Source organism: Pseudonaja textilis, chromosome 1 (genome assembly GCF_049901715.1).
Source record: "Pseudonaja textilis isolate UNSWEBS1 chromosome 1, rPseTex1.2, whole genome shotgun sequence".
NCBI lineage: Eukaryota > Metazoa > Chordata > Lepidosauria > Squamata > Elapidae > Pseudonaja > Pseudonaja textilis.
The window spans coordinates 251,352,897-251,377,206 of record NC_141990.1 but is presented as its reverse complement, the minus strand read 5'-3'; the positions used below and the strand labels follow the sequence as shown (position 1 = coordinate 251,377,206).

Here is a 24,310-nt window from a genome sequence, read left to right as displayed (position 1 = left end):
AGTAATAAAGTTTGTGCCTGTTCTTACATATTTCTATTGTGAAATATATTTGGAAGGCAAGAAAAATTGACTGATCTAGGACCAAGTTCTTGCAGGTTGAATTTTGCATCATGTGAAATCAACAGCTATGTAATTACAGTCTCAATAAATATGAGGATTGTGAGTCTATAGTGTGAGGGTTAAGCCAAGTCTCTGTGTTCAGAGCCATAAAGAATACCAGCAAAGGATCTGTTGAAAAATGCTGAGAAAAAGCAGCCATGAATTTAAAGAGCCGTGAGTATAAGAAGGAATTTGCATCTTCACATGAGAGAGTGCAACCAACTGTTTTATATGACTTCATTCTAATTTTGCAGGAAAGATTATTTTTTAGTTTCCTTTGCCATATTTCTGAAAACCTCCATTGAATTTTAACCTGGCAGCCCCATTAAACTATGGTAAGCCAATTGATTGGCAATTGCTATGAAGATTTTCAAGGAACCCAAGAACTTTATTGCCTTTTCACTATTTACACAGCCATTACATACAACTCCAGGATCTGAATGATGTCTACCAACTCTCTGGGAATCCAGCATAAACAATTCCTCCAGTTTCAAAACCAAGTGTCTACAGAGATGGATCTCCTAGGTTAGATTATGAACCAATTAGCAGAACAGGTAAAACTGTTACAGGTGCACTCCCTCCTGGTCTGTGCCAAGGCAAGTTGGCTCTGTGGTCATAGCTGTTTGTCTGTTTCCTTGCTAAACAATCTGAGCAAATGTAGTGCTTGCCTTGTTTGAAGTAAATTATACATCATCCTGTACAAGGTACAGAGCAAACAACTTTCCAATTGAATGTGCTCGTGTAGGATTTATGGTTAACCTAATGATTAAAGTTGCTAAATGGGCAGATTAAGACAGTCTGGGTTAAGACAAATTTTGTAGCTTAGTTGAGAGAATTCTATTGAGTTCATTGTGACCCACTGTCTAGCACATGTAAGAACTTGATACAAGAGTAAGCTAGTTTTAGTTCCCAGATCTAGCTATGGTCTGAACAAGAAGCCTCCCAGTTCAACACATCAAGGACTGAGATCTTCTATATGAGGCATCTCCTAACATCGCTGTTCTGAAAGTGCTCGACCAGCATGACAGTGCAATGCCTCCACAAGATATACCAGCTAGCCCCTCATGATTTCTTCACACAGTTCCTAAAGCCAGTTTAAAAAGTCACTTGATATAATCTTAGTTTATGAGTGACAGTTTGATGCAAGTGATTAAGATATTAGGATAGAAACTAGAAGACTTTGAGTTCTAGTCCCACCTTAGGCATAACACTAACTGGGTTACCTTGGCTAGTCACACTTTATTAGCCCTAGGAAAGAGGCAATGACAAGCCATGTCCCAAAACTTGCAGGGACATGTCTAGGCAGTCACCAAACATCAACCTTGATTTGAAAGCATACACACGCTCACACAAGATTTAAATTAAATCTGGAATTGTAAAGATAAGGTAAAGGTTCCCCTGCACATGTGTGCTAGTCATTTCTGGCTCTAGGGGTAGTGCTCATCTCCGTTTCTAAGCTGAAGAGCCATTGCTGTTCGAAGACGTCTCCGTGGTCATATGGCCAGCATGACTAAGGTGCACAGAACACTGTTACCTTCCCGCCAAAGTGATCACTATTTTTCTACTTGCATTTTTTACTTGCTTTCGAACTGCTAGGTTGGCAGAAGCTAGGACAAGTAATGGGAGCTCACTAGATTATGCAATACTAGGGATTCAAACCACTGAACTGCCAACCTTTTGATTATAGAGATAATTGTACTTATACAAGAAGTAGAGCAAATAGGTTTTTTTAGCTGCTCTAGACATGAAACATCACAAACTTCTTCCTGTTCTGAAAAGTTTAGTTCTGAAACATTGTGATGGAAATATTCCATCCTGGAAATATTCTGTAGAAACATGGAATGTTCTAGGGAACAATAGGATGTTCTGTTCATAGAAAACAGACCTTGCACTTTAGCAAAAGATCAACCTCAAGATGGGTGGTGGCATTCTGCATTAGCTTTTCCTTTTTTTCCCTTTAAGAATAGGCTATTATTTTCACCTTGTTTATTACTGACAGATGAAATTTGCAAAAAAGTAATGCTAAATAAGGTGCCTGAATAAAAGACCACATCTAATGGAGTCTGCTTTGGCAAGGTAATTTCCATGGATCTTCTAGGTTTGATTTCAAAGTGCAAAAATGATGAACGATCAAAAAATTATTTTTACAGACATTTCTCTTTTCCAGTACATATAAGTCATCAATTACTTTTAAAATGGCATCTACATTTGCAAGCATATAATATGAAGTGGGAGAAAAGAAAGAGATATAGTGAACAGGGGAGTATAAAGAATGGGTAAATGAGCAATAAAACCAGACAAACGTTTATTGTAGAATATATCTTCCTTACAACATTGTTAGAGGCAGACTCGTTCATATTGTTCCTACTGCTTTCTTGATCCAATATCTCCCATTGGCACATTAAAGAGGCCCAAACAACCCCAGTAGCTTACTCATATGCCTCCCCAAGGATAAGCTCTTCTCATTCATCTCCAGCTTTTCCAAGCAAATAACCTCACATAAGCTCTGCCAAATCCTTCTTCGTATTTGATGCAGTGCATTAAGATTATTATTGCTGCCAGCACAATGGAAGCCAATCAGCTGACAAGCTCACAACATGGTGACTCCAAAGTGCTCGCCTGAGCCTCCCACATGAACTCGGCATTTATACTGTAACAAGCAGAAGGGAAAACAAAGGAAGTGTGAAAATAAAATACCAGCAGTGGCCAGGGAGCAGGCAACCACCTGGATAAAATCAATCAATTGGAGACAACAACTGAGGATAGAACAGACACAGGAAACAAAGAGAAGAGCTTCTTAGACTGTAGCCAAGCTTAACTAAGGGATAAAAAGCTGCTGAACAAAATCTCGTCCATATGTATCCCTTCCTTCCTGCTAGGATTGTGAGGTTAGGAACATCCAAGTTTCTCATTTTATAGATTGGATAGAAACAATTGCCCGCTGTCTTCATCAGTAGCCCAAAACATTGGTTTCAAAATCCTGCAAACTATGAATTAGCAAAATCGTGGCTCAGTTACTTTTAAGATCTTGTATTTGTGGAGTTTTGATCCAGGAAGCAGAGATTCTGAGAAATATAACCAAGAGAAATATAACCAAGAGAAATATAACCAAGAGACAAAATTCTTGGTTCTATATATTTGACTTCTGCAATTATTTAGCAACTGCATTGTGAATAAATAGTCAGTTGAGTTGGTGAGGAATTCTGAAAAATGCTTATTTGCTACATTCTATAATTAGCTTTCAGTTTAAATAAGATGTTGGAGGTGAAAAGGAATGGTTGGCCTTACTGAAATACATCGGTAACTTTAGGAAGTAATGAAATGACATCTAGAGAAAAGGATTTTGACTAGTTCCTGATTTTCTGATTAGTTCTGGCCAAGAGCTTAACAATGGAAAACTACTCTACTTGATCAATTGACTAGGGAACTCCTTTAATTCAATACAAGCAAGTATAACAGCATTTAGTAATTGTATACCTTTACATTATATATCTTATCCAAAAGAACTAGCATAAAGAGAAACAAGCATCTTTATGCATTATACTTTGTATTACTTGCCCATTTCTGGCCATTTATACCAATAAACTGTATAATATTCAGTAGACTAATTTGATATATCCTTACTTATGAATTCATAACAATTTACCTATATGCTAGGTATTAGATCTTATTCTAATTTCTCTCTATATTTTTTCTATCATTAATACTGTGTCAGTGGTCTCTAATACCACCACTGTTTCTTGTGTATATGTATTTGCCTATTTTTTTTATCAAAATAATGAATATTTTCCCCTTGAATTGTCAGGGGAAAAAATCTATCCATGTGGCTTTTGGAGTCAAAAACTACTTGATGACATATAATCAATCAAAATCAATATCCCCTTCAAAATGTTGATCCACTGATGTAGGTTGAAACTTTTTTTTTTTTTTTTGCTACACTATGGGCATAAAGAACATTTATTAGATTGTAACTTTTAAAGCTAGACCTTCACCAAGGTCTTATTTTAGCTGAAGGTTTTTTTAGTTCTCTGCATAGAGCACTATTTTGGAAACAAGATGTGAAAAGACAAACAAGTTTATCATACAGAACTGTTATATAAATATTATCCTGCCCCTAGTTGTTCATTAATTTTTAATTTGACATTGGGGTCTGGCATTTAATGTCTTACCTCACTATATATATTCATGAACTCCCTGACTCTATTTTTTTTAATAATTTGGGTATTAATATCTGGCCAATATCTTTTGACGAAGACAAGTGCCTAGTTTTCTTGATAACTTTCCATTTAAATTTTTACAGAAAAGCAAGTTTAACAACAGGAGAACATGATCCCACATGAACTTGTTGAACCCTTCAATCCCTGAAGGGAACAGGAACTTGGAATCACCAATATGCAATGATTCTTCTCTGTGGATGTTTTCTGATTGCTGCTCAACCCTTCACATAATGTCATATAGTGCCATCACACAAAATTGCATCTTGGGTCCCATATTATTTTGTATTTATAGTCTGACCCTGCGATGAATTATAGATGTATTTGGAACTGGTAGCTACTGGCATATATATTTGTATCTTCTCTATCAAGGCTGGATATCATAAGAGTTTCTATATGTCTCCTGATCCCAAAGAACAGAATGTGGGATTACACACTGAAACTCAATTCAGAAAAGATGGGCTTGAAATTGATACCAGAAATTGAATTTCAGTATGATATTTCAGGTCATATTCAGAATTCAGTTCAATCATGGACGGGGCTATGCTACCTTCAATGTACATGTGTACATCTGGGACCTTCTGAAAACTGGTACAAGTTTTGGATAGTCCATGATAAAGGGGTGATTTATCAGGTTTTGTAGATAAACCAGTTTCAAATATGCTTGGGGGAGAGAGCATGAACAGACAGTGATCAAAATAATGATATCCTCAAGATTGGATTATTGCAGAAGAAGGCGGAGCCTCCTTGCTGACAGACCATAGGTTGCATCTCTCTGCAGCTATGGTCCGTGCTCTTTCGTTGGAGAGCCTCAATCATTACGATTAGGGGCTGAAGCTGCCTTGGAAGGACAGCAGAGTAAGGGGAAGCCACAAGCCAGGGTGAGGGAAGCCGCATCTCCCCTCCTGGGCTTGGTCTTTTTTCCCCCGAAGATGACTGCAGCAGTGGTTTAAAATGGCCACCCCGAAGAGGAGGACTCAGCTGGATTAAGATTTGTGCAGGAGTGAAGAAAGAGGTGGATAACATCTGAACCGGGACAACTGGGCAATACAACTAAACAAAAGTACCCCTGGATTAAGGTAACATGGGATTTTTAAGAAAAGAAAAGTGAGCAGCAAAATTACAAAGGGACAAGAAGAAAAATAAGAAAATATTTCTGACAGCTAAGCGGGGCTTCGAACCAGGAAAGGAAGAAGCCAGAAGTAAAGATTTAACTAAATTGGACTAAAATATTTTGGCAATAAACAGGCATAAAATAAAGCTGGACTTAATATTGTCAAAAATAATAATAATAAAGTTTACAAATTGGAGACTGGACTGTGTTGGAATATTGAGGTTCGAAAAACCCTAAATAAAAAAATAGGGGAAAAGGGTGAAGACTTTGTATAATGGAGAGTGCCACCTTTTGACAAAAAACTTGAGCTCAAACAAGGGAAAACATCCTGTTTCTGAATGAACTTGTGTGGATATAATATTAAAGAAATATTGAAACAAAGTAAGAAACTTAAAAAGTGAAAGCAGAACTAGAATAAAGAAAAAAGCAAGGAAAGACTGACTGTGGGATTGATTGATGTTTTTGGTATAGATCCTGGGCTGGAACAATTGAGAACTTTAGTAAATTGAAAGAAGAAAGAAGGAAAGTAAAAGTGTTGTTGTTGTTTTTTTGTGGACTTTAATGATCATAAAATACAAGAGTGTGTAATGATGATATCTCTTCCGGAATTAAAAATGAAACTTAAAAATATGAGAGAATTACTACAGGAAAGAGGCGAATCACTTTATTCTGTGTTAGAAAAAATGGAAATGGTGATTGAAGAACAAGAAGAAAGAGCTTCAGAGGAGGAGGAGTCGACTCAAGGAGAAGACATCTTAAATAGGCAATTAACACAAAGAATGCTACAAAGAAGTGGGGAAAGTTGAGAGTTAAGAAGGCAATCAAAAGGGGGGATACTTGTGAAGTTGGGAAAGACAGAAAGACCCAGCAGAAAAGGGGAAAGGAAGATACTAAGAAAGAGAGGGATATAAACTGGAATGAGAAAAGATATGGGGAAAAGAGGAGGGGAGAAGCAGTAAGAAACAGGTGAAACAGGTGAAACAGAAACAGGAATTCTGGGAGTTGAAGTCTACAAGTCTTAAACTTGCCAAGTTTGAAGACCCTTGGCTTAAAGGCTGCTTTGTTGAAAGAGCAGGTGTGGGGGTTGGGGAAGAAGTTGGAAGAAGATGGCAGATACCAGAACAGGACGACAAAGAGAAATTCATAGCCTATATAAAAACATTCTCCTGCTGTCTTGTTGGGAGCCAGAGCTGTCACAAGAAGGCGTTACCTGTTTACTGAGGCTGGGATACCCATTGTGTCTGCTGGTGTGAAGTAAGATAAAAAGCTTCAAACTACTGTTTGAATTTTTCTCCTTTGATCTGAATATTTTATTTCCATTTTTTCCCCCCATTTTTGTATGCTTGGTTTTGACTGCTGATACTCCAAAGAGACTGTTTTGTTTTCAACTCCTGACCATGCTTAAGGATCTGAGAAGAATAAACTGTAGCCGTTTTTCTTTCCTGTTCTTTGTGGTCCAGTTACAAAGTCAGCTGTCTACCTCCCTGACTACAAATGACTTTGTCATTGCCCTATTTCCATTTGGCTATACTCTCAGTTCTTCTGGAAGGTTTCCTTTGCAGATTCTGCTACAATCTGATTCTGTTGTTGTTTGTTGTGAAATCATGACTGACCCATCACGACCCCATGGATAACATTGCTCCAGGCCTTCCTGTCCTCTACCATTTTCTGGAGTCCATTTAAGCTCACACCTACTGCTTCAGTAACTCTATCCAGCCACCTCATCCTATGTTGTCCCCTTCTTCTATTGCCCTCAATCTTTCCTAGCATTAGGCTCTCTTCCAGTGAGTCCTTCCTTCTCATTAGGTGGCCAAAGAATTTAAGTTTCATCTTCAGGATCTGGACTTATAAAGAGCAGTCGGGGTTAGTCTCCTCTAGCTAGGGATGATTGGTATGATCACCTTGCAGTCCAAAGAACTCACAGGAGTCTTCTCCAGCACCATAGTTCAGAGGCCTCAATTCTTTGTCACTCAGCATTTTTTATGATCCAACTTTCACAGGCATACATTGCAACTGGGAAAACCATAGCCTTGACTATATACACTTTTGTTAATATTTTGTTGGTATTTGTTGTTAGATATGCTACACGTATATCTAACATTTAAAGTATATCAGTGCTTTTTCAGTGTCCTTTACTGTATTGCTACTGAAGGTGAGATACACTTAGTAAGATGATTGGCACTCATGCTATTTGTTTTTGGGCAATATTCTTGTCTTCCTCTTCCTTGGCAAAATTCCATTAGCTGGATCAGTGAGGGCCTCTGAATATTCCCTTCTGGAAAGAGTTTATTTCAAAAGATACATCTTAGAACAGCTACCAGGTAGCTTGCTACAGCTATCAAGCTACCAGGCCATGGTCCTTTGGGAATTGGGCCACTGAAGTGATGATGAGTACATGAAACTTCATTTGTGCACGTGAGAGATTTAGGTTGTATGTACAAAACCATTCCCCCCCACTGCCAAAGCTGTTGCCGCCACTGGTCTAGAGAACCAAAAAGAGCAGGGAGCCCTGCCTTAGAAAGTGATGTGGATTTTACTGCATAGTAGAAAGATTATATATCACTGTTCATAGCATACTGTAAATAGATATACAACTGTTTACAGAGAAATTTTTAAAATGGCCATAATACTAGTATATTACCTCCTTTTGAAGCTTATTTTTAATTCTCTTTTGATGCATAATTTCTGAGATGTGACACAAACATCAAATGTATCACTCTCCAGATATGACATAAACATCGCAGTCCTCAAAGCATAAATTGGAGTGGCCCTCAAGTCAGACATAAGCTTTTTAATGGAATCAGTTCAGTTGCCCAGTTGCAAATAAGAGCCTTAAATTATTAAACCGGATTTATGTAGCATATTTATATAATATAAATATAAATATTTATATAATTGGGTGATCATTTGAATAATTTTGTTAACCTGGGGGAAAGAAATGGAGTTGAAGCCAATTATTAAGATGTAGCTGATCATTTAGTTTTGTACATATATTTGTTTCTTCCTGAGTATTTTTATATTTGTTGTATAAAGAAGGTATTGAATGGAAAACATCATCATCAAATATTATTAAATAACAAATCCATTAGGTTTTTTTTTTAATAATCCAGGCATTTCTAGTTACTGTAGTTGGATCTTTTAAAATTGCTTACAAAAAAAGGATGCAGCTATATTAGTAGTCTGATTTAATCTGAATTAATTATGTCTGAAAAACTAGTCTGAAAAATTGCTTTGTGATCAAAAAAAAAAAAAAAAGAACCAACATAGAAAAGTTTTAAAATATACCTTAATTTTTAAAAGGGGAAGGAAAGAGAGAATGAGAAGGGGCATCATAATTACAAACACTTGGGTAAGAGCAAATTATGAGATATTCCTTTTTTTTCTTCATTGCAAAATGTACTGCTTGGTGGCAGAATAAAGAACACCATTTTTATAACCTGGAGCTGTTGTTCTTAAATTTTGGATGTTTGTTATGCTCCAGAAAAGGAAGATACTATGTGTTTTAATCATCAGTGTCGTTCCCAACAATCATTTTCCTGCATTAATTGTTGACCACTCTAACATGTCAGCTTAGTGTGCAGAAACACTTTTTTTTCCTTCTGTATTAGTGGTTGATTTAAGCTAAATATTTAAAAAAGTATTTCTATCCAATCATTTAGCATTGATCTCAGGGTAAGATACAATCAATAAAAGTAATATAAAACTATAATCCTTTACCCACCATTGTCACATTATTATATGATTACAATCATAGTAAACCAATAAAGAAAAACAATTAAGCTAAAACTAACATCCTAAAATCTGAGAATGAAAATAACCAGTCCTGGAATCTGAAACAAAGCCAGTATTATAACCAAATGGGGCTACATATAGTCAAGAACTAGAGTGTGGCAAATCCCAAGATATCATTTTAAAAAATATTATTTCTTATCACTAATTTTATTTATGCAAATTAACATAAAATTGATGCAGTTTTACAGTGTATAACTGAAATGCTTTTCAATTTATCTGGCTAACTTCATCTGCTAAGAACCAATAGTTAAAATGTACTATGCTGATCTAGCATTAAGGGTTTTTTTGCCTGATGCTGCTATTCAGTGCCCTTTATACCATTGTTATTCAATTAATTATTAAAGTGTGTTAAAGGGCAATGAATTTGAATTATTATAATGCAGTCTTGAATATGGTGAAGGATGAAGATATTGTCTTAGAAAAATCTCTAACAGATTCAAATAAACATTTTCCCCATACAATTTAAAATAACCTTATTTCACAATCTAATCACATTGTTGCAGAACATCAAAGACCCTTTTTTAAAAAAATAACTTAATTTTGTAAGATAAATTAGCTGATTTATCTTCACAGCTGTTGGCAGCTTCTAGCTGACTTTGGGTGATCTTTAAAAAGCTAATCAGGTTCAGAGAAGCATTTAAATGGGAAACATCAGGAAATCCCAAATGCATAGGCTGATTAGAAAGTTAAATCGGACATCCTAGAAGAAAACAATGATAAATCAGTTCCACAGTATTCTAAGATATTTTATATTATTGCCAGGCTATCCAAGATACTGTCTTGCCCTTATTTTATCAACCTGTCCTACCCAATCAAGCAGGAAGGGTATCTTACAGACAACTTCATTGGTTAAAGAATTTCAGCTAGTGGGTGCCTAGACAGAAAGCCTTCTCTACTTTGCTCTTGTCCCTGGGAACATGTTATGCCCAGAATTGAAGTGGGCCTCATTCTCTCAGCCTTCCAGAAAATATATCAAGACTTGGTTCTGCCATTGGCATGGTGGTCTAAAAGTGGCATGCCACCTCGGAGGGTAGTTTGTGTCTGAGGGTACTCTATCTGCCTTTTAAACACCTTTTTAGCCTTGAAACCTCTTCAATTGTAACTTTTTAACTCTGCCCTTTATTAATAATGCAAAATGCTTGTTTTTTTTTTTTTAATACCCCACTTCTCCATGGATTGAAATAGTTGCCTGGTACAATTTTCTTAAACTCTTATTCTGCTTCTATTCAGTAATGGAGAGGTCAAGGACAGGACAGAAATTTCATTGTGCACTTCCGATATCTATAATGTGATCCCCTCCCCCCAAAAAGATTGGATTTGAAGGATAGTTGATTGTAAAGGGAAAGGATTAGCATACAGTAATAGCAGAATGTGATCAGCAGTGCAATAAAACTTTCCAGACAGATTCCACATAGGCACTCACTTCAAGGAAAAGAAATGTAAATACAGAATTTCAATATACTTGTGCTGTCTAGACAGTTTAGAGTTAATGGGATTTGGGATAGTTACTTAGGAATTGTGAGCTGTCCCCTTAAGGGAATGCATCATGGTAAATGTAGTTAAAAGTATCCTGGGAAATGTAGTCCATGTCACGTGACCACATCTGTAATCCTGATTGGTCACTATATTGACCCTTGTTGGGTTGGGAGCAACTCCCTCACTCTTGCCTGAAACCACCATACCATGCAGCTGCTTCAATCATTCTGCACTACAAGACAGATATGCAAAGGTTTGGACATTAAGAAGAACTTCATCACAAATGTGAGTTATGAGGATATCTGATGAACCAATAAAAAAAGACTTGGTTATGGATGTTTTTTGGAGTTACTCTGTCTGCTTTATACCAGCCAGAGAATAATAAGCAGAACAACACTATTATGTCTTTTGAGGTAGGCCAGAAAGTTTTATTTGATAGTCATAGTCAGAACAGATGATCAAAAAAGTCAACACAATGCATAAAGAATTCACTTATGTCATTTTTTTTAAAAAGGATACAAACGCATGTTAATTAATTACCGTGATTAATGAATATATATTAGCGGACCTCGCCCGAGCGCGAGACAAATGCTGAAGAAAAAGAAGAAGAAGAAGAAGATTAATGAATATATATCTATACAGACAGACAGACAGACAGACCAAAAGAAAGAGTAGCTAGGAAATATGATATCTTTGTATAAAGGTTGCTTATGGTTTATAACAATATGTGCATTCTGTTATGTTCCATATTTTAAATGTACAAGTTCTGGTGAATAACATAAAAATGAGTAATTACTGGTCAGGTTCTCTTGAAATTGCTATAATTAACCATTTGTACATATTTTTCAAGAATTTTGAGTTAGTGAGAGAACATACCCTCCCAAGTGTTCAAAATAACTTATAATGTTGGTAGCAGTATCTTAAATTCATTTAAAAATTATTGATTTTTTGTTGTTGTCTACAATATGCATTCTAAAATCCCTTTCATTATCCCAAGTAATTAAACAGTAGCAATAAAATGGTACGTTAGGGATTTTTTTTTATCATATCTGCCTGCTTAGATGCAGATACTTCTTTTTTATGTCCCAAATGAAATGGAGACTTGGTTGATTGAAACACAAGAAAGGCCTTCACAACTATTGTACTTACATAATGAAACCCATGTGTGTTAAAAGCTGTTCATTTTAATAGCTGTTCCTTGCTTGGTAAATAATATCATATTCAGGAAAGCATTGGTTTTTAGGAAATGCAGGCTTTATTTGATGCTGTGTTTTAGTTGTTGCATCTCTTTGCTTTTATTATATATTCATTTCCCTACAATTGTTATTGTTGATAGCTGCATTAGATTAAATTGTTAGGCTGCTTGAATAATGTATGAATGCTAAAAGGTGGAATATACAGTATCTATCTGCTTGTCTGCTGCCCTTCCTCTATCACCTTAGAAAAAACAGTAGCACTGATCTGGACATACTATCAACTGGGATCTATGGTTGCCCTGTGCCGAATACCCCTTTGCTACCAGAAACATTATTTGTTCTCTGCTTCTCGGAGCACATTGATGGTGATGGCAGGAAATCTTTCAATCGGAAACCCTGTAAAATAAATTGTGATTGGAGTTGGTATCTTTATTGTTTGACAGCACACCCCAATTTTTTTTAAACAGGAAGGAAGGAAGGGGGAGAGAGAAAAAATAGAGTCATCGATATGAAAAAAATAAGGGTTGGTTGGAAAAATGGAGCAAAAAATGGAAAAAGAGGTGGAAGAAGCAACCAGTAGGAGAAGAAACTGCAGAGTAGACTAGAGGAGATCTTATTCAAGTATTTGATTAAAAAAAAAACTTGATGTATTTATTTGTATTTATGGAACAGTCTTTATGAGGAACAGTATAGGGATTAAATCACAAGAAGTTTAAGTCTCATGTGAAGTAGAACATGTGAACACTAAGGAATTCAAGAGGAAGTCATTTCCACCCATATCTTTTAATTAATTGTAAACTGTTCCATGCATGTGGAGAAATAGAAAAATCTGTAGTAATTATTGGATGCTTCAGATGGGAGGTTTTTCTGAGCAGCATCAGAAAATTTCAAGGGTTGTCAATTTCTTCTTTACCCACTCTCTTCACATTCCTTCAAGATTTGGAAGTTTCTGAATGTTAATCTTTACTCCCAGGATGTTGCTTACAAGTAATCGCAGTCTAACACGTATGCCAACCATGTAAATATTAAAATCCATTATTCACTGTATCTTCAAAGTTTTGAAATGGGAGAACTACAGAATTGGGAGTAGGAAGGCATCTCTAGTTAATGTTTCCTCCTTCCTAACCCACAGCCCCCTTGCTGAAGGGTAGGATCAAGTTTTCTGTATTTGTTTTCTTACTTGCCTTCTTGTTAGAGTCATTTTACTTCTAATTCTCTAAAAACAGACACTGATTAGTAAGCAGGCAAGCAAACACAAAAGTTACTAACCAAGAAGTGTGATGAGAAAGAGAATATGGAATTCCTACTCTCTTACAGATTAGTTATAAGTAGTATACAATAAAGGACATTGCTGTTTGAACACTATTTACATTGCTCTTTTAACACTATTCAACACTATTTAACAAGTGCTATATAAAAGTAAAATAGAAGGGAGGTCACAACAGCTTTGTCTCTCTGCAGTGACAGAACACGTAAGACAGTGATCACAGGACCACCTGCATCCTAAAACTAAAATCTTATGGTATCTCTGGACAACTGCATAACTGGATAGAAGCATTCCTGTCAAACAGATAACAAATGGTCAAAATTGGGAGTGTCCTATCAAATTCTGTACCTGTCAATAGTGGTGTCCCCCAAGGCAGTGTTCTAGAACCAACTCTCTTCATACTCTACATAAATGACCTCTGTGATCATATCAAGAGCAACTGCGTTCTCTTCGCTGATAATGTAAAGCTGTTCAATACTGCAGACAATACTGCTACCCTCCAAAAAGATCTTGACTATGTATCAGAATGGTCAAACAAATGGCAACTTCAAATCTCAACAAATAAATGCTCTGTCCTACATATTGGCAAAAAAATCAGAAAATAAAATACAGGCTGAATAGTCAAGACCTTGTCGATGATCCAAGCTCTTTAAAGGACCTTGGAATACCCATCTCTAATGACCTAAGTGCTAGAGCCCACTATAACTACATAGCCAAAAAGGCATTAAGAGTTGTTAACCTAATCCTATGTAGCTTTTTCTCTGGTAATATCACACTACTAACGAGAGCATACGAAACATTTGCTAGACCAATACTAGAATACAGCTCATCAGTCTGGAACCCACATTACGTATCTGATATTAGCACAGTTGAGAAAGTCCAAAATATTTCACAAGAAGAGTTCTCCACTCCTCTGCTCGTTGTAGAATACCTTATGCCACCAGACTTGAAATTCTAGACCTAGAAAACCTTGAATTACGCTGTCTTCAGTCTGATCTAAGTATGGTATATAAAATCATACATTGCAATGACTTAGCTGTCAATGAATACTTCAGCTTCAACCATAACAACACAAGAGCACACAATAGATACAAACTCAAGGTTAACTGCACCAAACTTGATTGCAGAAAATAAGACTTCAGCAGCAGAGTGGTCAATGTCTGGAATACTCTACCTGACTCTGTGGTGTCTTCCCCAAACCCCAAAAACTTTAACCTTAGACTGTCTACTATTGACCTCACCCCTTTCATAAGAGGTCTGTAGGGGGTGTGCATAAGCACACCAATGTGCCTACTGTCCCTGTCCTATTGTTTCTTTTATTTTTCTTATATGTACCCATTTCATGTATTCATAACTATGTATATATTATCTTGTAAGAGACAGACAAATCAAATAAATAAATAAAATAAATAAATAAATTGTCCCAATATGCATCACAGTCATAGCTGGCTTTACCTTCAGTTGAAACATTTCATGTAAGCTACATGTTTACTCAGATGAGTTTTCCATCTGTACTACTGTGCTCACATAGAGTTTATTCAGAGTTTTTTCTTAGAGATTCTAAACAGAATGATAATAGGGAAAATTTCTTCCCTTGAGAACATAGGACACTGGACATAGGGAGAGTTAATTGTGTTCCCACCCTTAAAGTATCATTTCAATATTTTATCCTCCCTATTCCTATTCTTAAATAAATAATGTGCTATTTATTTCTGTTTCAATTCTGCAGATATCCTGCATTGTTTTTACTGTCTTACATTTGAGATAGCAAAGAATATATTAATACTGTTCTCTTCTGTGTTAACTCAGCAGTGATATATTGTCTGTATTTTGGCTTAGCCAGAACAATTGTCATAGCTTGACAATTTTTGTATTGATTTTTTTCTTTAGCTTTTGTGTAAGTGTTGGAATTTGACATCCAAGATATATTGGCAATCTTTCTGTTTGTCTAACACCTTTTCTTTATCTTCTAGATGCACATTAAAGTTTTAGCTTTTTAGCTTCAGCTCTTTTGTGAAGATAGATAAACATGACAAATGTGATTCTAGGCAGTGATCTACTTTAAAAGTAATCCACTGTTCTATTTTATTTTCATATACTTTATATAACATTGTTCCACTTGACCTATTCCTTCAAAAAAGTAAGAAGCAGAATATATTTTGAATGCTCAGTGGTCTCCCAATTGCTTAACATCCATAAATTTACATATATATTTTCAGTTGAACAGTACCAATAAATGCACTACAGTATATTTCTTTTTTTAAATTCTTTTTGCCTAACAAAGAATGAAATTGAATTTAGACAGGTCAAAGATTGATCCAAGAAAGTAAACTTCACTTTAAAATCCTAGAGAATTATAATAAGGCAAATGGATAAGTATATTTGCATATAAAGGACATATAGTGTAACATTTCCAGATGAGATTAAACTTTTTTTGTGAGTCATGACACATGAAAATATCATGCTGATTTAAACTTGATGTACTATTGTCTGAAAAAAGGCTCAACTTTATAAGCAACACTAACTATGGATGGAAGGATTGTTTTGTGCATCCTTTGACTTCTTCAAAGTCAGTTGGCTATAGGAAAAGTAGACAGCAAGGCCAGCATTTAAAGTACGAGCAACATATATCTACCACCAGGGAAATGATTGCATGATGAGAAAATTTGCATATGTGTCTAATCTTCATAAATACAGTAGGCTTATTCTAAAATGAATGCTGAATGACCAATTTTACATTCTGTTGCTGTAACAAAATTATATTGTAACAAGAAAGTTGAGCTGAAGAAACAAATTGCCCTCTTCCTCCCCCACCAAAATCATAGATATAAATGTAATTTGAATGAAATCAGTGGAGTAATGTGGAACAGTGTAACATAGAAATACATTTACAGAAGTCAGTACAATAATGGCATGATCAAGAAAACCTTGTTCCAACTGCTGCAAAATAACAAAGTGGGTCTGGAAACAATTGCAAAGACTTCCGGTCAAAATACTGATATTTATTGTATGTTCCTCTTAAACCCAGCTAATTAATATTTTATCATGATTAAAAACAGTACCACTTTTTTTCAGAATGCCACTTATTTTAAGCTTTATCCCAAACCATTTTCTAATTCATTGCAAAACTCCTATGAAGTAGTGCTGAGCAATGAACATCTCTTATACCACTATTAAACTTTTGTGACTGTTTCCAGATGGAGATACATGGATAGGCACGAAGCTGCCATACAATTTAAATCAGGATTTAGAATCTAGAATAAAGACTAGCAGAGTTGGAAGGGACCTTGGACATCATCTAGTCCAAATCCCTCCACAAAAACGAGAGACTATACCATTTCAGACAAGTGACTGTCCAGTCTCTTGAAAGTCTGTAGTAGGGTACCCACAACTTCTGAAGGCAAGGCATTCCAGTGTTTGTTTGTTCTCAACCAATTTACAATCTGTCAGATTTTACACTGAGCATAGATCCCATCTGTTAGCAATTTATCTTTCTATCTATCTCTTACTCCACATAATGGTTGCTTTTTCTTCGGTGGAATAACAGTGACATCTTAAATCTTCTGCTGCAATGTCCCTTTTCTACATTTTTTAGGCAGCTGTGCCCATTTGCACGTTTCCACACAATGAGTTTTCACCTCAGGCATCCTTTTCCTGCAGTAAGAATTGGAGCTTTTGATTATGATGCCACAAAAGCAGCACATTTTCCACCCAATGCAATATAGACACACTTCTGGCCCTTGCTAGGATAAAGCAACCCATGAAAAAGAAATTTCATACTACTTCAAAATGTAAATTAGCTATAAATCCAAAGTGAAGAAGTACAGTCAGAGATTGCTTTTATTCTTGCCTTCTTGGCTAGAAATAATTCTCAATGGATGAAAACAGCTCATCCTTCTTATAAAAGAGATTCATTTGTCACTGGTGATATTCCCTTCGGTGATGCTTAAAACTATTCAAGTTATCATTCTTAATGATTCTGTCTAAACAGAAGATTCAACTATTTTTTCCAGGGTACAGAGTGAAAAAAGATTACAGCCAATTAATTTCTTGAAAATTATTAATTTCATAATGTTGATCGCAACCTACCAAAATATGCAGCAGAAAATATCAAAGGAGAAAACTTTTAAGGTGCCATAACTGTCATTCAGTCTTATTAGAGATTGCAACATATTATGAAAAGGAAAACAATATGTTAAAAGTCATACTTCATTTCATTTCTTTGGGGAATCCAATTTGTATATTTTGAGCATTACAACATGAAGAATATGCTTTCATTTGCTTCAGTCCATCAATTGCTATTGAAATATGTTTGACTTTTCTCTCATTTTTTCTAAATATTAAGGCACTTTTAAATTAAGGTTGTTTATAATGCAGCATGGAAATATGAATTATTGAGAAAACAGAAAAATGAATTTGGTTATATTTGCAACTGTAATTCACACTGCCCATTTTAACACTGAAATATAGAGTTATCCACTCAGATGTAGGCCTTAACTATGCTGCTTCCCTCAGGTGCTTGTTTCCAGTGCATGAATTGGCTAGAAATATAGTTAATTTAAGAAAAAAAAATATTTTGAATCTCAGCCCCTTCTCCTATTTTGGTTGCAGTCATGATCAGTATTTTGTCTACCCAACTGGTAACATGTCTCCAATTAATGGATTCCCCTGATGCTTTTCCCTCCACCTATGCTTAGAAAGAAAGTGTCAAGCGCTTTTCCCTTTGTGGATTTTGAGGACTAATTATAAAGAAAAAAAAAGACAACACTGTGTGTGTGTGCGCGCGCGTGCATGCGCATGTGTGTAAATTAACTGTTTTTTAAACAAAATAAAAACAATACAAGTTTAAGAGAAAACACAAGGAAAACTAACAGGTAAGAAAGAAAATAAAAAAGGTGATAAAGATGTGACTTCCAATCTTAACAGCAGTCATAAATGTACTTCTATTTTACCTCTCTTTCTAAGTTTACATCTGAATCTCCTTCTTTCAAATCATGAAGCCCATTAATCATAAGTTCATTTTTTCCATTTCTTCAGCAAAAAGTCCATCAGGTTTCCAGTCACTAATAAATGAGATTATTTTCCTTTCCCTGATCAAACAAATCAATTTTGCATCCCTGCTAATTCTGTCATCGTCACCAACTTCACCGTCCATTGTTGGGTGTTTCAACTCATTTTCATTTTTATTCATAAAATAGTTTCACAGCACTCATCATATACAAAAACTATGTTCTATAACTCTTTTGTCACCCATTAGCCCAACAGTTTTAGCGTTCTTTCTTTCTTGAGCAAGAAGGGAAAATTTGTCAGAATTTGCCAGTCACCCAAGGACTTGTAAAGAGAGCAGCTGAAGAAAATGGAATTATGAATGAATAACCTTTGTCAATTTCACCCAATTAAAAGGAAAATAAAACAAAGAAATGACCAGTGTTTTACAGCTGCATTGATGACGCTGTTAAAGGAAAACAACAGCAAACAAATTGCAAGCATTTCACCATTCCTCTACAAAACTTGCTTTAAAAAAGACTCCAACTTTTTATTGAAAGGAACTCAGTATGAAATAACCACTGAAGGGAGAGGACAGAGATGGTCAGCAGGGATGTCTGTCAGAGCAAACACCAGCCAGTGGGGAAAGAGCAATCTGTATAGAACTGAATGAAAAGTAGAAGGTGAACCAGATTCCCCTGCTTGTGTTTGTCAAGATGGGGTGGGAGGGCATTACTTTTGAAGCAGAATAAGAAAAGTTAGCTAGAGGTCACCTTCTCAAACGGGCAGGTACGGTTTGAGCACAATATCATTCATTCCTGCCCTCATGAAATGACACATAACCCCTTCTTCTTCTGGGACAAGCAGGAAGTACAGATATAATTCCTGTTCATGGATACTTGCCAGCCTTCTATTTTTACTAAAGTCTGAAAAATTGCTTTGGAGCATTTGAAAAATAACACAGTGTTTTCCAGCAGGCATTTATCAAAAACAAGGCATATCAAACAAGCTTGATTATTGATTTATTTTTGATAGAATGACCATTTTAGTTGACCAGGAGAATGCAGCAGACATATTGACTTATTGATCTAATTTATTTTCCCCCCCATCTGCCTTTGAAGTGATACTGGGTGACTTAAGAGAACGTTTGACAAGTGTTTCATTTGCAAAATCTATGCTGGAACATAGTGCCATCAAAGCAGATTGAATAATAATACCCAATGTCAGTGGCTTTGCATCAAACAGGAAAAAGTGATTAATGGTGTGCTGATCTAGCCTTTTGTAAGGTTCAAAGTATTTATGAATGAATTATATAAGAGGTTAGAACATCTGATTGTGAAATATTCCTACAATTCAGTCTTGATAACGTCTCAATTTTTTTTTGAGACGTTAAGATTGAGGAGGATTTTAAGAAATGGAAAGAGTAGGTAGAACAAGTTATATGTTAACAGAAGCAAAAAAAAATCTACATCTCAGCAGGAAAAATCAAGGCATTAACATAGGATGGAGATACATGATGGGCAGCAATCAGAGCTGGTATTCAGCAGGTTCTGACCAGTTCTGAAGAACTGGTAGCGGACATTTTGAGGAGTTTAGAGAACTGGCAAATACCACCTCTGACTGGCCCCACCCCCATCTATTCTCTGCCTCATGGGTCCCAGCTGATTGGCTGTGTCTTTTCTGGTGGCCCTGCAGAGGAGAACGGAGCTGGAGGTTAGTGGGATGGAGAGGGAATGGGATTTTGCAGTAACCTTCCCCCAGGAATGGGGAGGGAATGGAGATTTTACAGTATCCTTCCCCTGCCACTCCCCCAAGCCACGCCACACCACACCCACCAAGCCACGCCCACAGAACCAGTAGTAAAAAAAATTGAATCCCACCACTTGCAGCAATACATGTGATAGATATATCAAGGGGTCTTGATAGATCAAAAACTGAACATGAATCAGCAATGTAGTAATATTGTAAAAAGAAAAGAAAAGCAGTTACAGACTTTAGCAACAGCTATATATTTCAAAAGCAGAAGTCAGCATTCCTCTCTCAATCCAAACCTGGAATATTTGTCCAATTCTGGATGCCATATTTTATTGTAAACTGGAACGTATCCAGAGAGAACAATCAAGATAACAAGGACATTTTTCCTAGTGCTAGAAGTTGCTAGCAATATCTCTTTCTCTGTCTCTCCTTCACTAGAAGTTGTGGATTCTTCTGCACTGGAGGTACTTAAACAGTGGTTGGAGGGCTATCAATTAGGGATGCTTTAATGATAGGTTCTTGCATTGGGGAAGGAGTAATGCTAAATGGCTTCCAAGGTCTTTTCCAGTCCTTAAAGTTTTGTGATTCTATATCAAGTTACCTATTTTTTTTTAAATTCTCAAACTTGTTGACCTTGCATAACTTTTTTTTAATTGAGATTAAATTGATATGGACCATATAACTATGGATTGACATAACTATGTCTTTAGCAAGTTTATCCCCTGCAAACATAAGAATTGTAATCCAATATATCTGGAAGGGACAAGGATTGAAAAAGCTTGATTAATTAATATTGAACTTCTGATTTTTCTACAAGCTGCTAAGTCATTTAAAGAATAGCCAAATGAGAAATGATCTTTTGATCATTTCAGTCCTGAAGGCTGAGAAACTGTAGTGACTGGACTGGATTGGTTTTTAGTGATGGATGATTTATGTGCAATGTTTAAAATTGCTAATTTCATGACAGTGTTACCAAAAGTATTGGGTTCATAGATGAATAAATGGAGATGACTGTCTAATTAACAGAAGGTTTTGTGGTCCAAAGATTGAAGTGCTAAATATTATTTCTTGGATCTTATAAAAAATTATCATTTTTAAAAAAATTAGGGATATAAATGCCAGAACAGATTTAAGACTGAATGAAAAAGTTTACAAGAATATCTAATATACAGAATAATTTGTTAAGATTCCAAAATGGGAAGGCGAATGCAGAATGTTGTTTGAGATCTCATCACCACCATTTTGTCTCCCCCTGCCATTTTTACTATATACTGTCACAGTGTAATTCTTTTTTTCAACTTTTTAATATATTGAAACCAATGGCCCAATAAATGGGAGTGTATGGGAAATTGAAATAACTCATTTGTTGCATTGCCTTGAATGAAAAATAGGAATCAGTCTGTTCATTTCTAGAATAGAATACTTTATAATAAAATAGAATACTTTATTGGCCAAGTGTGATTGGACACTTCTATTACAGAATCATGCTTTGAATTGACTTGGGCTCTTGCGTGCAGAGCCCAGATCAATCAACCTCAAAAAGAAGGGAAGGTGAAAAATGGGGTGTGTGTATATTTGTCTTTCTTGAGAAAAGAGGGCAAAGCCAGCTCTAAGAAACAGAATTTATTATTTGGCTAGCAAATTTAGAAAGATTTTTTTTGCCTGCACAACTGGGCATTTTATAACGATTTACAATCAATTTGCCTGAATCATCTATTTGTTAACATACACAGTTATAGTATTCACTGTCAGAACAATATGGCCCAAAAATCTTTAGCTGTCTTAGAAACATTTGAAGTCGTGGAATATTTAAGAGAAGCTGTATTTGAAATAAAATTGACATTTATGTAAGAAATTAACTAACGCAGCAAGGATCAATATTTGTAATGTTTACATTTTATAGAACAAGGGTTTGGAATATCCAGTTTTGGAAAATTAGTGGGCCCAAGTTTTATGAAATATTAAATATTATTTAAAGAAAGTTAATCCTTCAAAAAATTCTAGGTTGTGTCTATTGGCCTCTCTATGATAAGTGTTAGGGCTCTTTGATTAATATCATGTTTTATTTTTCAGAGGAAGAACATAGCTGTTGTAGAAGTGAATATAATAACAATATGGAATTTAAGATTTTATGGAAAACTTTGTCTTTATTGAGCCTGGGGATTAGTAAGAGAATTAATTTACATAGATTCAAAGAAAATAAGCAAGGCTTCAGTTCTTGAAGGGAAGCTTCAAGAGATGTATTCTCTGTCAATCTTTGAAATGTCAAATAAATCTTACTGCTAAACAGTAAAAATAAGAAGATGGAACATTAAGTTTATAAATGGTCTAAATTTAATAAAATGTTAAAGGATTGAGCTTGCTGTCTATTAATATTCCTCACTAGGATTTGTTTTATGAGTCTTTTTCCTCTTTCTCTTTTCAACTTTTCAGTTTATGATCACCATTATTCTTTTTCATTGTATTATCACAGGTCATTTCTTTTTATTTTTTCCCTATTAATTTCACTTATAAAATAATAAAATAATACATTTTTAAAAAGAGCTGATGGGAAAGCCTCTAGCAGTTTTCACTCAATAGCCCAGTCTTTTGTCAGTGTACAGCCTAGAAGATGTATTGTATCACCACATCATGAGAATTGAACAGTGGGATTTAAATGACCACAGCTTTTGGTTGAGCAGCCATTTAAAAGAACATCCTTTAGAACCACCTTTCTCCACCTCAGCGACTTTAAGAATTGGAGCCAATAAAGCTTACAGTTGTTGAGATACTACTACCCTCCAAAAAGACCTTGACTATGTATCAGAATGGTCAATTAAATGGCAATTTCAAATCTCAACAAATAAATGCTCTGTCCTACATATTGGCAGAAAAAAATCAGAAAATAAAATACAAGCTAAATAGTCAAGACCTTGTTGAAGATCCAAACTTTGTCAAGGACCTTGGAGTACTCAGTGGTGGCATTCGACTGGTTCTGCCCAGTTCTGGAGAGCCAGTAGTGATGATGAACAGCGGAGACCAAACCGGTTCCCTCCTCTGCTCTGTGTTTGGCCCGCCTGACCACTCATACTCACTTTTATGGCCAGAATTTGAAGTGCAGCTGCTTTGCGCGGCGCAGAATAGAGCCGCGTGGCAGCTGCTGCAGCGACTAGGCTTGCAGGAAGCGAGGCTTGCAGGAGGTGAGTTAGAATGCCTCTGTGCCTGTGCAAAGTGCACATTTGGCACACACGTGCACGCAAAGTGTGTGCATGTGTGCAAAGCGCACCCACCAAGCGATGCCCACCATACTGGTAGCAACTTTATTTGAATACCACCACTGGCAGTACTCATCTCAAATGATCTAAGCACTAGAGCCCACTGTAACTACATAGCCAAAAAGGCATTAAGAGTTGTTAATCTAATCCTATGTAGCTTCTTCTCTGGTAATATCACATTACTAACTAGAGCATACAAAACATTTGCTAGACCTATACTTGAATTCAGCTCATCAGTCTGGAACCCTTATCATGTATCTGATATTAACACAATTGAAAAATTCCAGAAATATTTCACAAGAAGAGTTCTCCACTCCTCTACTCATTGTAGAATACCTTATGCCACCAGACTTGAAACTCTAGATCTATAAAACCTAGAACTACGCTGCCTCCGGTCCGATCTAAATATAGTATATAAAATCATAAATTGCCATGTCCTACCTACAAATGAATATTTCAGCTTCAATCACAACAATACAAGAGCACACAATAGGTACAAGCTCAAGGTTAATCGCACCAAACTTGACTGCAGAAAATACGACTTCAGCAACAGAGTGGTCAATGTTTGGAATACTCTACCTGACTCTGTGGTTTCTTCCCCAAACCCCCAAAACTTTAACCTTAGGCTGTCTACTATTGACCTCACCCCGTTCCTAAGAGGCCTGTAGGGGGCGTGCATAACTCACCAATTGTGCCTACCGTCCTTATCCTATTGTTTTTTATTTTTCTTATAAGTATTTATCTCATGTATTCAAAACTATATTTATTCTTATACCTGTATCTTGTAAGTGATTGACAAATCAAATAAATACTAAAATACTAGATTGAAGGACACTGCTTTAGAAGAAATGACTTTCTTCTGGAGGGTGATCCAAGGTCTTTCACAGCACAACCTATTTTCTACTTTGTGACAAATGGTTTCCTTCACCTTTCAAATCTGAAAAGTATATGACTTAGATCTCACAAATGTTTACATTTATCTTAGGCATTTCCACATTCATCTTTAAAGTTGTCAATATATGCCTAATAAATTAATACAGATTGCACACATAATTCTCTTCCAGGATTCAAGGCAGTATAAATTGTGTACTCTGTTCTGCTCTTAACCTCACCATAAATAAGTTGGTAAGATTGGTTAAACTGAGGGGGGAAAGTCC

The 24,310-nt window shown here is 35.9% G+C and overlaps 1 protein-coding gene across 2 annotated transcripts in view; it reads left to right on the top strand.

Annotated features, from left to right (window-relative positions):
• The window catches only part of NELL1 (neural EGFL like 1), a 566,467-nt gene that overhangs the window by 500,556 nt on the left and 41,601 nt on the right, over positions 1-24,310 (top strand). The gene's annotated exons all lie outside the window — the stretch shown is intronic.